The following is a 17,502-nucleotide window of genomic DNA, read 5'->3' as shown; positions in this document are numbered from 1 at the left end:
ATCAAGGAGAAACCGAGCGCACCGACATAAATAACAAGGCTAAATGAAATGGGACAATATGTATTTTCAACAATCGTAAATGTAATAAAAGCAGATAGACGTTGTATAGAATTCGAAAATGAGGACTGTACACAAAGAAATAACATAGAAAGCGACTGAAGGCATCCGTGCAATGAAAATCAGCAGCGGGGGCAAATGAAATCAGTTGAACAAATCCAATGAGGTTAATGTGTTTGACCTCTATGTAGTGCAATAGTGAGATTGGGGGCGATTAAAAAGTAAGATTATATATATATATATATATATATATATATATATATATATATATATATATATATATATATATATGCGAACTCGCTGCACTGACTTCCTTCAAATATTCGTGTATCTGCTTTGGCTAAGCATCAGTCATGGGGACCATCACTGCAACGTCAATTTAGCATATTGGGGTGATTTGAGCCTAGTACCATTACGAGTAAGGTTTTTCATAGCGTCCATTTTTCCTGCCTGTAAGTCGCCCATTTTCTTGGTCATACGGCAACACCAGGGAGCCTTTGCTACAGCGTAGCCTCTTTACTATACGATCTAATTGCTGCGTCAATGAGGTGAAAACCGCAGCCATTCGGATATTAAAATACGCGTACGTTTTCGTTGTCTAAAATGAGGCGTTTGGTAATCTTCTCATGAATGGACCGGAATAACTACTCCAAAGACGCTTCTGTGTTTAGATTTGATATTTTACAGATCAGCTCTTAAAGCATTTCAAAAAATTCTGACATCCATCAGACAGTTTGGCTTTAAAGAAGCCGTCACTGCATCAACGCACCTGGGGAAACATTTACACATAACCCGACGGCATACATTTAAAAGTGCTTTCATCTATCATCCAATTATTGTTCTCTGTTGTGTTAGGCTCACTTTTGCTTCCCGTAAGCGGCGTGCCTTATTTCGATCCCATTGTTAGCACTGCTGCAAACAAAAATTATTTTCAAAATCTCGATAGGTTCTCTACATTTTCGCATGCCTCTAACGCAAGAGAAACGTAAGTTTGTCAATGTATAAAAAATGTGCACTTGCAAGAAACAACGTTGCTGGCGTATCTCCTCTCAGGCACATTCTTAGATCAGCGGGCAGTGCCAAGCAACGGCGAGAATGGCATCGTTTACTTTTCTTAGAAATTGCCCATATCTTTCCAAAATCTTTTGCAGTTCGTCTAAACCCTCTTCTGATTCTCAAATATACTGACGCTAATCTTCGTCACGCATGAAAACAACGGAAAGCACATGAATAACATAAGTGCCATGCTTTGCAGGGTGAGTAACACCAACTATGTACGGCACCAAGTCACCTGTGCAACCTGTCAGCTCGCGACGGGCGCAGAGTGCCGGTATTATGCTTGTCTCAACACCGGACGTTGTGCTTACGCCACGATTGTTGGCACACTGGCAGCGCAGGAAGTGGGCGTAGGTTGCGTCGACCTCGTACCTCAGTCTCCGAACGTCAGTGGAAAAGTGGAGCGTCAGATCCAGCGATATTTGTCGAGGCTCGCATGGTCCAGTGCCAGTGTTTTTGAGGCATATTACGAACTGGCGCAGAAAGGGCATCTCTCTGGTAGTGTCCAATATTCTTGCAAGGTTTCTAAAATCGAGATTAAACAAGCAATTTTGCTCCGCACCTGATGTCATAACTGAAATGCAACTAAGAGAATGGTTGCCAGTAATTCAGCACGGAACAATATCAATGGAACATTGTTGCAACAAGAGCCACATCACTCCAAAACGTTCACATTGAGCTTTATTTTCTTGGAAGTACTGAAGTCCAACAAACAAACTTCCATACTCAACCACAGCAACTTACCCGTGCTATTAAACAGCGAACATATTTTCTTGTACACATATTTTGTTAAAATATTGTAAATTAAACGGAAAAAATTTTTATAGGGATGTAAAGCCATAATATTGTGCATCTCCTGAAAACAGAAAAAGTGCAATGGCGATTGCAAACGAGCGCTCGAATCCATTAAAAATGACGCCAAGTGCAACCCTTTTCTACAGATAGCGACCCGATTTGTGTGTGTATGTTTGTTTTATTCAAAAGCCCGCGGAAGACATGAAACGAATAATGTTGACAATGTTGTAATTTCTAGTGAATCAATGTAGCGATGATCCGTATAGCCCCCATGGAAATTCATGTTACTCATGTGCTGCCAGCAGGACACTCTTGCGCTTCCATAAAGTAATACCTTGCTACCTTGCAGCGCTGCCGCGAAGTCCTCACAAATTTGTTGGCGTGGCCACCCAGATTAAGTCGGTGGCACGTCGGCGATTACGCGCCACGTAGTGGAGGCGCGTTCCTCTCTGACGCTTCTCTTTCAGGAAGCATTGGGACGCCCACTATGGGCCTGTTCGATGTTGGTGGGCGCCTCTCAAAGCGTACATTCCGCCGTGCACTAAAGTCGCTGCCAAATATATTGCCAAATAAAGTGATGTTGGGAATAAAAATGACAATCTGCCAGGATGCCACACAAAGAATGCACAATAGCCGTGATCGAAACGCTGTGCAAGTAAACACGTATTTTGTAAAAATTTGGCACCGAGCTGCCTAAAAAGTATAGTATAGATGGATGACACACTAAATACGCTTGCCCGGTAGTTCCCGACATCTTCGAGGTAGAAGACATTTACTCGGAGTTCTCTTATACAAGATGGCCCTACAAAGGTCGGGCCACAATGATGCCAAATTTGCTGTTGTCGGAGTTTTGTGCGTCCTAATATTTCGATATCATGTTAGCCTTGTCAGAAGTAAAACGGAATTTTGAAATGTAGACAGTGTCCCGATGTTTCACCGTACCTATAGCGCTAGATGAACGGTACAGTTCAGTACATAAAGCATGCCCATTTTCAATACAATAACGTTCCCAATGACTATGTTTTCAGGCAATTTCTTAGGGAGACAGTGGGCATAATATGTAAGCAATATTTTTTTTTCTGGATGTTGCTCGCTCTCTTGCTTCCCATCTGCAGTCAGTAAAAGAGCGAATCATTGCAATGGTCAAGTGTAAACGTTAGATAATTCTAAAAAAGATGCGCATTGAATTTTGAAGCGATTATGAAATTGTGGTACAATAATAAAGACACCATAAATATTTTTGCATAAAGAAACTGCACAACATCAAACGCATACACATTCCTGAAAGCACATTACTGATACTAAATTATCTGTCGACCCTATCACCCCCCTTCTGGGCATTCTGGACGTTCTGGACGCATGGCGATGACCATGACTAGATCACTACTTATCTGAAGGTCAAAGGTGTGAGGAACCTCACTTCACTTAAACCTCGTCGGGCAATCGACTGTCCTGCATTTAGAACACGTAATGAGGAAGTCTGTAGAAATAATCTAGCTTGGAACTTGGATAATAAGATCAGAGGGACTATTCAAGAATTGAGCAAATTTCAGCTACTGCCTTAACATGCAGAGTGCGATCACCAATTACAGCGACTTCGAGCCTGCCGACGATAAGCAGACTGCAAATACCAGCGTACCAAATCAATTCTAGATCTGAGGGAGGCTAAACGCACTCGGAAGACGATTCAGCGACTTGTTTACATATTCGATGCCCATCACCGGAAGTTATTATGGGAATTCGCGGATTCTCCTAAGCCGCTTTCACAAGTCTCGATCAGTGTACAAGATATCGGACGCTTCTTCAGCAGTGCAGTGTAACCCTTTTAGGACACTTGCTAATCGTTAGCGATGTCACTAAATCGACGTTGATGAAGATTTCTGGGTAAGGCTAGAAAGCATAGAATATGGCTCTGCTGCAATTTTTCCAGTCGCTACACTTCGTTTGCGACATGTACACATGAATATACTCCTTTGTGTCACAGACTTGGAGGTTTCACTAGCTGCGTACCAATGCTGGTGATGTCTAGGACTTGATGGAGTTACTTATTTTACATTTGGTATTCTGGGCCGAAATTCTCGAGATAGCATGCTCAAATTTTAAGAGTAAGCATGGCAAGAAGGGTCATTCCCTCAAAATGGAAGTAAAGCCACCTTGTTCTACATTTAACGCCTGGCAAGTCTCCATTTGGTTCCACATTGTACCGAACCGCTGTACGTGCTAGCTATGTTAGGAAAGTTATGAAGAGGAGGGCAGTGAATCACGTTCAACGGTATCGTAAGAGCAATAAGGCCTCTCCATGAGCTACGCCAGTCTTCCAACGTGGTCGACCAAGACAAATTGTAACGCCAGATACTCCTTAAAAGACTAACTGCGGTGCTATTTCTAGACCTCTCGGAGCATAGGATAACATGAATCCTGAGGACACACCGGACGCCTTCGAAACTGTAGAGATTGGTGGTCACATTTACAATTCAATATGCACATATACGTTTGAAAGTTCTTTGCGGTGTCTGAAATTAAGGAGCATTTTAACAGTGCAGCTGCTTAAGCTTTTGCTCTTGCGTGGAGCGTTCCCAGAAAAGACAGCTCAGCAGTACGCTGCCTCGCGCTGCCTAGCAACCACGTGCGAGAGCACCCAGCTATGTAACCTCCTCGCGCCCCATGCACGTAAGGCAGAGTCGTGACGTCACAGGCGACTAAGAGCTCGGAACCGGGGGCGCGGCGGCACACCAATCGTCTCCACTACTCCGTGCGTACTTGCTGCTGCTATGGGAAGAGTGAAGAAACTCCGGACACCAGAACGAGCGGCTTACAACGAAGAACACCGTACTGGCAAACAAACAGTAATGCGTCGCCGCAGACCTGAGCCAGAACATTCTGCCCAAACTGCGGCTGAGAAGAGGCGAAGCCGAGTCGAGGATTGCGAGTTTCAGTCCGGGGAACGCGAGAGTAGGCGCCTGAACGGTCGACGTCGCCGAGAAAGCGGTCCCGGCCTGCGACTACGAGAAAAGTTCCAGGGTCAAGACCGCCGAAACACAGGGTGTGGGAACGGCCAGCGCAAATTTCTCGGCATAGAGTCGCCGAGCACAGGATCCCGAGTTTCGGGCCAGAAACTACGAACGCTGCCATCTGATTGCTCGGCGCCGCGGGGCATCGGTTCAGGGCCCGCGCATCACCGAGAATTTCCAACGCCAAGCCCGAAAATCCATGGGAGGTGCGAATTCCTCAGCATAGAGTTTGGGCACAGCTGCCGCGTCTGTGACGGGCTCTTGTTCGATGTGAATCTCTCCACGGTTAGCTCAGTGCGGAACTCTGAACAGAAGAGCTCTGCCTTGTAAGTGCTTCGCGAAGCCCTCGGTGACGCCATGACCATGATGACAACCACGACAACGGTCGGACGTTCAGGACAAAGGCAGGATCGAACATTTTGACGACTGCTACGGAAGCACTGCAGATAATAAATTGTCATGCACATACTGTGGTTTGTAGACGTGTGACTTCCTGGGGCTTGTGTGGCTTACGGGGCGCGGCCGTGTATAACCTCGTAAAAACTTCTCGACACTTAGCAAATAGTGGCGACACTTAGTACGAGCATAATTAAGCCATGCATAACATCATAAGACTTATGAAAGCCTAGAAACACCTTCCATGAGCCTAGCCAAGCCATGCGCAACATCGCAAAATGTAGCGAAACCTGGCAACACTTAGTATGAACCTACACGAATTATGTATACCCTTCCAAAACTTAGGAAAACTTAGTAATACTTAGCGGAGGCCGGAACTACCTCCGATTTGATCCAGCCTTGCACTACTAGCAAAAAATGCCCACATTTTTTTATATCGCACTTTTGATGTTCCGCCAGGCTGGGTGCTAAGCGCTATACATTCAAATGCTTTCGAACAGATCTTTGGGAGTCAATCTTGAGAAACATAAGTCTACGTAGTATGATGAGCCAACTACAGATGACGATTCAGTGTAACACACCAATATATTCGGGTGCGAGTGCGAAAGGCCATGATGAAGGTTTCCATGCAACTACAAGAACAATGCATACTGTTTTGAACAGAAAGGTGTTCTGTGGTTTTCTTCATGCACAACATCGATGGTTTGTTAAGCCGTTCGTATCAATAAGCAAACAGTCCAAAATAAAACAGCAATCAATTTCCGGGGATCATCATCAATAGGGACCTATATCTGGTCCCTACGAATCATATGTTAAAAAAGAGGCTCACAAGAATTGTTCAGCTAACCGCACTTTATCGGCAGAAGTCGTGGTATCCTGTATTGCAGTCCATGCTGCTACAGTACCACAATTTTCCGGAGTATCCTACGGTATAGCACACTTGAGCAGGAAAACACCTGCACAAAAACACTCGCAACACTTCAAAGCCTTCAAGCTCAAGCATACCGGACCTAACTTGAACTTTCGATTCATACATCTATAGGGGCTACCAAAGACATCATTCGTGTTCAACTGATCACGACACGTATTTTCTTTGGTGCGCTCAGGAAACACGCAACATACGCAACTGATCTTCCTTGGCACCGTCTGGCTTGCGTACCTACAACGAGGACGTCTACAACGCGTGCAAACATCTTTACATTGCACCCTGGCTCTTTGTCATTAGCCTTTGGGCATGTTAGAAACCCACAATGAAACTGATGTACACACCTACTGAAGCTACACCTCACTCTTTCTGAATTAAAAAGCAAAGCTGTGGTGGCATCAAGACTGTTAGGAGAAGTTGACCCACAAGTTTTATACGGGGGGGGGGGGGGGGGCACTACGCCCCACTTCATGTTCATACTAATGGTTCTCTTAAATCTACGTGCTCGGCACGAGCAGCTCACATGCCAGAAAAGCTGGTTTAAATCCAGACTGACAGATTGTCTGGCGAATTCTACGGGAGCACAGCGTCCAGCGCTTCGCTTGGCCCCGCCGAGTTTAATTTTGAAATAGAAATTGTAGGGACATTCTAAGAGCTCTTCCACATTCGTGGTCGCCGTGATGTGCAGTATGTAGGCCAAGTTGGATAACAAGGTGGCTGCGGGCCGTACGCTTTAGTTGCAAGTGAAACAATACGAGGGTGAGCCGTGGATGGTGGCTTCCACCTCGAGCAAGGCAATGGAGGAAGGGAGTGTGTTCTGCTCCGGTGGCCAGAATCTAGTACGAATCTGGCTGTGTGGAGGTCTGGTAGCGGTGCGTGCACTGTGTTATTGCCGTTAGTTCGCTATGTAGCGAGGGGCAGCAAGAAGGTTGATTCGCTCGCTGCTGCTTCTGCTGTTCCTCACGCCACCCTTTCGACAACGATTGTCCGCGCTCATCGAGTGAAATCTGTTTATTTCTTGCCTGTGCGCGCGTCACAGCATGTTTGCCACTTAGTAAGGTAGCGTTTATGAGTTTACACAGCCGATAAACCTACTATGCTTGCCTTGTATAGATCTCCAGTAATTTGGTGAAGTAAAGGAACCTTGGCCTTCCGGACAAAAATGCAACTTTTTCTTAAGAAACCCCTAAATCTTGCACTATTTCTTAGGATTTGGAAGCAGCCTTTCATTTCATATGAGTCTCAATACGCCGTGTTCTCAAATAAGTGCGAGATATACTACATTTGCTCCATCAAGCAACCGTTCAAGGACAGCGCATAATTTTATCAGTGGCAGCCGGCACACTATGGTGACTGAAAATCATTGCGCTAACTAATCTGCAATGTTTCCCTATGACAGTGGAAGATCTGCTTCGATTCCAGTTGCTAGAGCTGGCGCAGCAGCTACACTTCGTTGTGTCGTGTAAGTGAATGATTTCCACAAACAGTTGCATACTTTTCCTCGTTCCCGGCTTGAAAATCAGCTTGAAACCTGCGCTAACAATGTGCAAACAATCTTGTACCAACCATAGCTTGATAAGGTGTTTACCAAGTCATACTCGTTCCTATTTGCATGGGCCGATAGTTATACCTGTGGCAGACTTGGAACTGTGAAGGTACTGGAGCACATCTGTTATTTGCGCACGTTATGGTAAAGAGAAGCGAGAGATGTGTACCGTGTTAAGGATAGTGCACAGACGCTTACTATCAGAGAAAAACACTTGGACAGTGGTAGAAATGAACGACAGCGCTAGTTCGTAATCCCGAAGTCTGCAATCCTGCGAGATATGCCTTCATGGTAACATGAAGGCGTATGGTAACATCCTTGTATTCCTCTTTTCTAGCGTTTTACTACTGCAGAAAGCTTTCTTAGTTCCTATGTATATAAATATATTACCTTTTCCTCCTACAAGGCATCGAACCCAATTTTTTTTATTTCCCTCTCGGCCTTTATGTGTGCAGTGTCTCTCGGTCAATGAAAAAAAAAGTCATAAGAATTACAGAGTAGGTCTTGTAGTGATGGAGTAGGCAAATGCATGTTAAACGTCCAACGATTCGCAGTAAACGTTTCTCCGGTAAATTCCGCATACAATCTCTTCTAGAATGCACGGATATTTGGGGCCCTACTTTCCTGAACAGAGTGCATAAAAAGAAGACGTACCTGTTGGTAACGTCGAATTCGAGACGAGCATCCATCTGGAGTAATTCACGGAACACCTCCTGTCCTCGGACGCCACAATTTACCAGACCGATGTCTCGAAAGCCTATATCAGCCTGTTCAACCATTCTTAGTCGACATAGATTACGCAAATACGGGAACACAAAGTCTATCCACGGGTCGCGAAATGCAGAGACTTCAACGTCTATCACTGCCATTCCGTCTCGCAAACTGAATCGTCGGTAGAAGTGTCCTGGTGACCGGGAGACTGCCGAGATGCTCAGGACCAAGCGTTGAATACAAACGTGAACGGTCAGTAGTGCCCTTGTGAACGTTTCCCATTCAGCAAGATGATCTGCGAATAACAACAGTATCAATGTATTTCATTTCTGGAAAGTGCTGTTGTTTCGAATGTACGCGTGTAATAGAAAACGCACGTTAAAACACAAAGAACGTTTATAAAGGCTAGCGGGCAATCAAAAATGTTCTCTCAGAATGCTCTGCACAAATCATGACATTTAATCAAATGCAGCCGCAGCCTGCAGTGCGTCTGCCGGTCTCATCATGGTCATCGTTCAGGAAAAACAATATTCGTGTGATTTTAAATCCTAAAATTATGCACAAGTTGTTCGCTATACTAAAAATGCATCTATAGTTTGCTGGATATAGCAATTTTTTTCCCAGCGTTCGCAATATGTATGGTTCAGCTCTACTAACTCACCCTTGATGCTTGTTTCAACAGGTGTTCCCCAAGGTTCAGTACTGGGTCCTCTTTTATTGCTGCTTCATATTAATGATCTGCCCCTACAAACCTCAGGCAAAATATGCCATATTACTGGTGATTGCGTTTTATATCATACGAAATGCCATCATGTTGTCCTTAATTATTGTGCTGACTTCTGCAACAGGTCCAAAGCATGGCAAATGAATATCAACATTTCCAAAACTCTCTCCATGTCCTTTAAACACCACTCATCTCCTTCCTTTTTTGCCTATGCCTTTAACAGTATAACTTTAAATAGGGTCTAGGAATTCAAATATTCAGGTATCCTGCTAACGCACGATTTGTCATGGTCGAAACACATTGGTGTCCCCTGTAACAAGGCCCTTAAAATACAAGGTTACTTACATAGTAAACTGCCGTCTTGCTCCTGAAGAAGCTTAACTTCTTACATATAAAAACCTAATTTGCCCCATCTTCGAATATAGCTGCTTTGAATGGAACCCACACAAGCACTTTGACATTAAAAAACTTGAATCAGTCCAAAAAAGGCAACGCCTTTTGTTTGCAGAATATATGACAAGGAATTTTCGCTTTCTAACATTCTTCCCCACTTGGTCTCACTCTTCTTGCAGACCGTCGCAAACTTGAATTCCTAAATTTCTTCACGCGTTAATGAATCCTCCTTGCCTATGCTCTGTGGACAACTACTTTACTTTTTCCGAACACTTATACACGAGTCACCATGCTCTAAATATCTCAACCTTTTTTTACCCGCTCTGATTCCTTTAAACGCAGTTTTTTCCGTCAACAACTGAAGTCTGGAATTCATTACCCGGCAACATTCGTTTGCTGCCACTGAAGCAATTCACGCAAGCTTGCTTAAAAATCTTGTATGTTTCTTGTTCATTCCGTTACTTCAATGGTATCATTCAGGCTGAAGTATCCACAAATAAAAGAAATAAATAAACTATTGAACAAATTCAAAAACACGGATGAGCAGTGAAATCTGCAGATAGCATTTCCTGCATGAAATATGCGGGTATGGATATGCAAGATATCTAACCCTAAATATACTGCAATAAAAATCACCTATGCAGGTATTTTGTCCCTAGTGTGTCGTGGATAGAGTGCCGTTATCATGCTGCGGATAAAACACAGGGCAAACAGAACACACAGGGTAATAAAAATTTGCCGTTACGTATTTCCTAAAATTAAAATCATAATGAAAGTTGAAACATAAGCTATTCGGTCAAGTTAGAAGCGCAGTCGTAGCTGTCTTGCATGAGTAATGCATTCAGAAACGAAAATGTGCTCTCAGATATCTCGGAAAACGGGCGTACAAGGACTCCAATAAATACGACTGTGAGTAAATAAAACCGCCCCTGAGTTTGTAATACAAACATGCCCTCTTGCTGCGATAATTAAAAAGTTAAATATTTCATTTTAGTTATTCAGGTGTTCGACGGCCTTCTAAATTTAAGTCATCATGGCCCCATAACTTATGTTCAGGCTTACGTAGATTCGACGTACACCTTAGCTCCAAATTAAAAAAAAATATGTGAAATGAAATTTTATGATCTGACGCAAACGTTGCAGTGGTGGCCTCACCTTTTTTTTTTGTATAGAGAGAGAACGCACGCCTATTCTTGAGTGAAGTGCCCTTGGAAGAGCACGATATCTGCTAACGCGTCATTTCACGCAGTTCATGTACAGAATTCAGCAGACCGGTGATGATTTGCGCGAGAACGCAATATAGGTAAACAAAGAAGCATCCAAGTCAAGCGAAGTAAGCAGTTACAATGTAGTGCCCCGTGTTGTCGTCTCATGTTTGCGCCCGTCCTTTGGATCCACTATTCTGGAGCACTATTCTGGATCCAAGTTTCTATCCGCGTTTGCTATTTAATTTAAACTGTTTTCATGCTAGACTTTACTCTTACGCTATGAAATTTTGTTCAATGGCAAGTTATCGCTTTGCCAATGTTCAATACTTTCTTTGGTACATTCAGCTATCCTGACAAAACGTATTCATTACATCCTTATTTTTAAAGATACATTTAAGCTGTCCTTCAATAAATTATATAGTCAATATTTTACTGCAGGCTTCTCTGTCAGTTCTCGGGACGACTGAGCCCACTGGCTTAAGTAAACTTTCTTTTTATGTGTTCAAAGCGTGCTACTACCACTTGCGAACACTTCTTTCATTGCGAGCTTACGGAATGCGATAATAATTTATTGCGTAGTATTCTTTAATTTTCTTTACAAAAATACCCTTATGGAACCATTAGTAGTAGATACCTTTAGTGCTATTCAGCATGGCTAAATTACGCTACTTGCAAACTTTCTGCAAACATTTGCCTGTATACTTATCTCTTCTTAATATCCGCTAACATTTATATGCACTTTCGTTAAACATCAGCAACTACGCTATGAATGCATAGTTTACCCGCAAGCAGCCAACACCAGGCCGCAACTAGAACTAATTTGTTCGAGAAATCGATAATGACAGAGGGTCAAATCGCAATAAAATTTTTGAAATGCTTATCTCGCGTTTAGCGCACACCATGATGGTGACCGGAATACCCAATGGAATCTTCGTGCACATGAGTGAACCTAAATACCTTGGCATTACCATTTAATGACAGAAGGAGGAAGCAGAATAATGACTTTACCCCTTGCCAGGTGCTTGAAATTAAGACCTTCTTATTCGAGACCTTGTCATGGGCCCTGTTTGTTTGCCACTTGCAGGCAGCTTCTCGTCTGTTATGTCACATGCTCGACCATCATCACAATGTTGTAGTCAAGCAAGAATCAGGCACACAAATCAGGCCAGCCAAATCCCTACATGGAGTATCAAGGTGGCGTAGGAGGGCTTATTGGTCAAAATATGTGGAAACCGGGTTTGTTGGTACTGAATAATCATAAAAATAGGCCATCAGAACAAGATTATCAACGAAAGCGAGGCCTTCTACCAGTCCTGCCTTTTTCCGGCTTTGTTGCATCGGGCTGTTTTCACAAACATTAAGCGCTCATCTGCCTGCTCCTAAAATTAATGTACTACGTGAGGCCATTCGTCAGACTGATGTTCCACAGTAAGCACATGCTCATGAATACTACTGGCTAACACTCCTCTGACTAGATGTCGTACCCATAAACAGATACCAGGAGTGTAAACCTGTGAGCAGCTGTCGTCCTGGCTCAATTATTAGAGCAACGCATGCGTTGTGCAGAGTGTGAGTTTACTTCGGTTGTATCGTTTGTGCATTTTAATTATAAATAAAACAACCTATCAATGTGCTTTCTATGGCTTCAGTGGCTGTTGGTTTCGTACGGTCGCAATTATAGGGAAGCTCCAGGTGAATTTTCGTCGTCACGGTGATCTTACTTGTACAGTCTACCTGTTAAACGGCTCTATCCAGCTCCACATGCCGTATACTGTGGGTGGGAGGGAAAGTCTGCGAGGCTGAGCTAGGAAGGCTGATGTCTTGATGGACGTCATCTTCCCACACACGTAATGCTGGAGGTGACGCGACCGAGCGTGTACCGGTGAGAGGGGGTAAGGAGGAGGTGAGCGCGCGGTATAGATTTCAAGCTCGCAATGGGTGAAAGAGGGTAGTGTAAGCGCCACGTGTTTCTTCCTCTTGCCCGGCCGTGGCTGCACGTGGCTTTTCTTGTGGCTGAGAGCATGCATTTTGACGCGCCATATTTGGAAGGTAATAGTTAAGCCGATATGGCTCTTGGCGTCATGTGCATGGTTCAACTGCACGCTTAGAGCTAGAGATTGCGTATTTTCAACTTCAGGAGACACGTTGAAGCGAGAAACCGAAAGAAATGTTCAACCTTGTGTTCTTGCACGCTTGATCCTCGCAGCATTGCATGAGCGAGGGTCCCTGGGAATCAAGTGAGATATTCATATTTCTCTGTGTGCGTTAGAGATCGCACTGGTAAATTTACTAAGCGAATGTTTATTCTAACATACGCGGCCAATAAAAGATGAACCTTTCTTTGTGCATAGTTTATTGCTTTGCTATACATATCAACGCCTGGCTTTCAAGCGAACCACTCTTTTTATGTCACGCATTGCATCTATATCGTGAGGATTCATGAAAAAAAGTTTGAAGATGAAGCAATGACTGGAGCATGGTGGCATTACATAGACTGTGGGGCAGAATAAAGTGATTCGCTTGAATAAATTGCTTTCCGATAGCAGAGCAAGCTACCGAGTTACGCTGGTTACCAAGACAAAACACACTTTACTTATATGCTCTGCGATTTGATGGCGGTTGACGTCGAAGCAACAAGGTAATGAAGGCATGTAAAATTTGGATATAAATAGGAAGTGTCTCTGATTGGCAAGTGCGATTTCTTTGCTGTGTCGAACATACGAACATCAGTAACATATAAAAAACAAGAAGTGCCAAGCAGTACATTATTTGGCAATCCCCATCATGTGCACGGCCTCCCTAATTTGGCTTTGCCCGCTTTTTTTGTAGTCATTTACGTCTACCTACGAAAAGAACAGCAATCATGCGAAAAGGAGGTCGATGCTAAAATCTTCGTACGCAGAGTTTCGGACAGTGTCAAAATATGTTAACGTTATGTTCTTGGTTTTATTAATACGAAAAAACTAACAGTCATACTGCCTGGATAAAGGCCAGCGTATCAACATCAAATGCTATTGCGATCTATGTGACAATATGGAGATTTCGAGGTTACCTTATGTGTGTGTGTTATATGTTATACAATAGAGTCTGAATCGGCGGTAAATCACCTTTGAAGTGCCAGAGGCACTGCCACGGGGGATTTATACTTGAAGTTCTTTTCAAATGGCTATCAAACTTGTTGGTTTTATAAACCTTGCGCTCGCAAGCAACTGATTTCATTTATTTGAGCATAAACTTGGCAAGACTGACACTCTAAAGATGTGCTTTAGTTTACTTTAAAAATTGTGCAAACATCTACTCAACATAGTTTTCAGGCAACAAGCAACACGTCTGTTACACTGGTTGTCCAAGCCATATCGCTGAATAGGTAGGGGACGAGTGCTATAGAGAATTCACCGAAACTGAGGCAGGTCAGCGGGCTCAAATATCGAGTTCTATAAACCAATACATTCATCAAATTCATCAAAATATAATTGCAGAACGTAGTAATATTACTGTTGAGTTTTCGATCCAAAATACATTAACAAGTCTTGGCGGGAAGAGCAGACCAGGCTCACACATTTTCTTTTTGATGCTGTCAGATTTAGCGCGCTCGGGAGGCTCTAATGGGTGTTTCTAAGTTTTCGCTGCCACTCGTCGAAGGCTGCCAGTTACTCGAGGGAACACACAGCGCGTGACCGTCCCATCTGTTTTCCGATTATTAAATGAACCCAAACGAAGTCGGCGCAGCCTTCGCGCAATACTTTACTGCCCTTTCCCTCCCCGGCGGAAGCAAAATGGCTCTGAATGGTTGCGCGCGCGGCTTGAGCGCGTGCCTACGCAGCCGGAATCCTTGCTACGCGAAGAGAAGGTGGTTAACTGATGGCCTGATTTTTGTTCAAGATATAAGAAGCCAACAAACAAACACACTCTAGCGCCGGCGCAGCTGTGAACTCATCAAACCGCCCTTTCCCGCAGCTGCTCTGCTCTGGGCTTTTTGTTGTTTTTTTGTGCGTGAGCAAGACAACGCCACCGAAATTTACTCGCCAATGCAAACGTACATGCTTCGCTTGAAATGGGGGCATTTGCATGTTTTCTGTGCACTTCCCTGCAATACATGCGACTGATGATCACTCTTGAATGATAGTGTGTCTCTGGGTAAAACAATGAGCGAATTGACCAAGCGAATCATTTAAGCAGAACACAACCATCTATGGAAACATGTATGAGGAAATCGCCCATTTCATTTTGAAAAATATTGTAGGAATGTTTGCGCATGACATGGATTTATTCACGAGCAATGTCCCCTATACATTTCGATATTGTTGTTGGTGTGCTTCCGGGACGTGTTCTATTATGAATCAATTTGGTGAAGGTATATGCAGGTGTTGATCGAGCAAATCAAGAATTCATTGATAGTTTGCATCATGTGCACGTGTGTACATGGTGTCGCAATTTATCCAGCATCGCAGGCGCTACGTTTAACACCTTTAGTAAGAAGTCACAATTACGTTTTCTTGCTACTGCCAGCACGAGCGCAGCTCTATGAGCCAATGTTGTGTAAAGCGATTTTTGTGACTGAACGGCACGTTTGTCAGGTCGAATAATCACACTAGACGAATTGTTCAGGCTGAAAAAGGAAGTACTTTAGAAATTACTAAACAAAGTAATTAAAATATGCGTTTTTTTATTTGAGCTAGTATTTCATGCACCTGCATTGCCCTTATTCTATTACGTAAAATTTGCGCATTGTTGCAATGTTTTGGGTGATTGTGGAACTTTAGCGGCACGGACGAGAATTAAAAAATTGCTATTAATACTGTAGGTAGACGTATTTTATAGAATTCTGTCATGCGTTTTGCGTCGCGTGAAGACAATCAACGCACACTCCAAATATATTGGTGTGTAGTATACACTGATCATTAATAAATGTGTGCCTGTTGTTTAATGTCGTGAAATACGCATTATGCAGACACCAAACGAGGAGGCGTAAAAGAACTGCCCAAAATATGTTCGCATACATATCCATGGCCTTCCATTACTATGATACTAGATACACACATTTAGGCACAAATCCTGCGCAATGGCAACTTAGTTTTCTTTATTGCCTCTCGGAGGTCCGTGTAGCACATGCGAATAAAACAAAGAAGCACGCACATAACCTCATTCACGGCAATCAAACTTTGTAAAGTTGTTCAACATTGCTAGATTTCTGGCGCATTGTTAATGCAATTGGTTGGTTTTTCCGCTACTTACGTGTTCCTTCCGCCACTCCGGCTTCCTTATTGGCAAGCATTAGCTTCATGTGGCAGGGGCCTTGTTCCAAGACTTCGAGGTCTGGAAGAACGCGCACTCGTATGCTTGCTTCTTTTTGCTGGCCGAGCCTCATCCTTCGTGAATGAGCGCCAACCAAGCGCTCCAAACTCGGGCCTGCGATACGCGTTCGTGCGTTCGCAGTGGCGTCCCGAGCGTCTTCCTCTGTCGCCTGCTGCGGAGAAAGCGCACCGTCATCCGTTGCTTCGGAGAAGCCGCTTACGTTTCTATTCTGTGTACTGTCTGGGCCCTGGAGAGGAAACTTGTACGCTGTTCTGGAGCAACAAAAGGAAATCGATGAACAAACTGCGGCAGGCGTGACGTTGCTTCAAGCATTTGCAGTAGCAAGAAGCACAGCCTTCGATATTAGTTTACTTTATTCTGCCGAATAGGCTATGAAGCTGAAAGTTAGAAGTCACCTATCGGTGAATTCTTCATTGCCCCGCAGTCAGTTTTCTGAGGGACGATGCACTGACCGAAACAATGCCGGCCCCTGCAGGTTCTTTAAGCAGCACATAAATGGTAAAAGCACGCTTGCGTACTCCCCATGTCTGAAGCCAGCCGCTGAAGGCTGATTCACAACAGGCCAACGCGACACCGATTTCGGACAGCCGACGGTCGGCAACAGCGTTCTTTCCTTCGTGTTGGACCGTCTTTCACAATGTACCAACGCTGAGCTCTCAGCCGGCTGTCGGCAGATTGTCGGTGTCGGTACAATGTGACAGAGGCGCCGACACGAAGTACAAATACTGCTGCTGACAGTTGGCAGACTGAAATCGGTCTCGTGTTGGCCTAGTTTAGGCTTGCATGGTATAAGTACTCATTTTCTGGCATATAGCCGTCGTGACTGCCCGACTGTCATCAGTGGCTTCCTTTGAGTGCCTCACAACTATTTAACAAAATTTACTTGGTCCCTATTTATGCACAGCGACTGATTTATTTCACGAGGAGACCTACGTATTGCAGCATCTGTGTGCAACAGTATCTAGCGGAAACTGGATGTAAAATAAAACCAAAGTCGTTATCAATAATAACGCGACATCATCGGAACACATGACTTCAAATAAAAAAATTCAGTCGCCTTACACTCTGTGCAGAAAGATGACCAGCGAAGCCGCGTATGTAGGCCCCTCAGTAGCGAAATGCACATCCGCCGTTGGTCGGCGCAGCATTGTACAATCTTAGGCATCGATGCAATTGTGGCGAGTGCTTAACGCCTGCTTCACCTTCACCGCGGGTCGGCACAGTATCGCACTATCTTCGAGATCAGTCCACGAATGGGCAGTGCTTCATGCCGGCTTCACCTGCACCTTGGGTCGACCCGGCATTGCACTATCTTCAGAATCAGCCCACGTATGGGGTGTACTTAATGCCTGCTTCACATCCGC

General features: G+C 44.1%; 1 long non-coding RNA gene across 1 annotated transcript; it reads right to left on the bottom strand.

The window, feature by feature from the left end:
* Window positions 1-366: 366 nt before the first annotated feature.
* On the bottom strand, window positions 367-16,274 carry LOC129388294 (uncharacterized). The gene is made up of 3 exons (XR_011890335.1): window positions 16,058-16,274; window positions 8,441-8,792; window positions 367-1,638 (listed from the first exon to the last, which is right to left on the bottom strand). It is a non-coding gene; the product is annotated as an uncharacterized lncRNA (long non-coding RNA).
* Between the last annotated feature and the right edge of the window lie 1,228 nt (window positions 16,275-17,502).

The sequence above is a fragment of the Dermacentor andersoni genome, chromosome 10, assembly GCF_023375885.2.
Source record: "Dermacentor andersoni chromosome 10, qqDerAnde1_hic_scaffold, whole genome shotgun sequence".
Classification (NCBI taxonomy): Eukaryota; Metazoa; Arthropoda; class Arachnida; order Ixodida; family Ixodidae; genus Dermacentor; species Dermacentor andersoni.
Note: the sequence above shows the minus strand (reverse complement) of the source record. Positions and strands in the feature narration are given on the sequence as shown.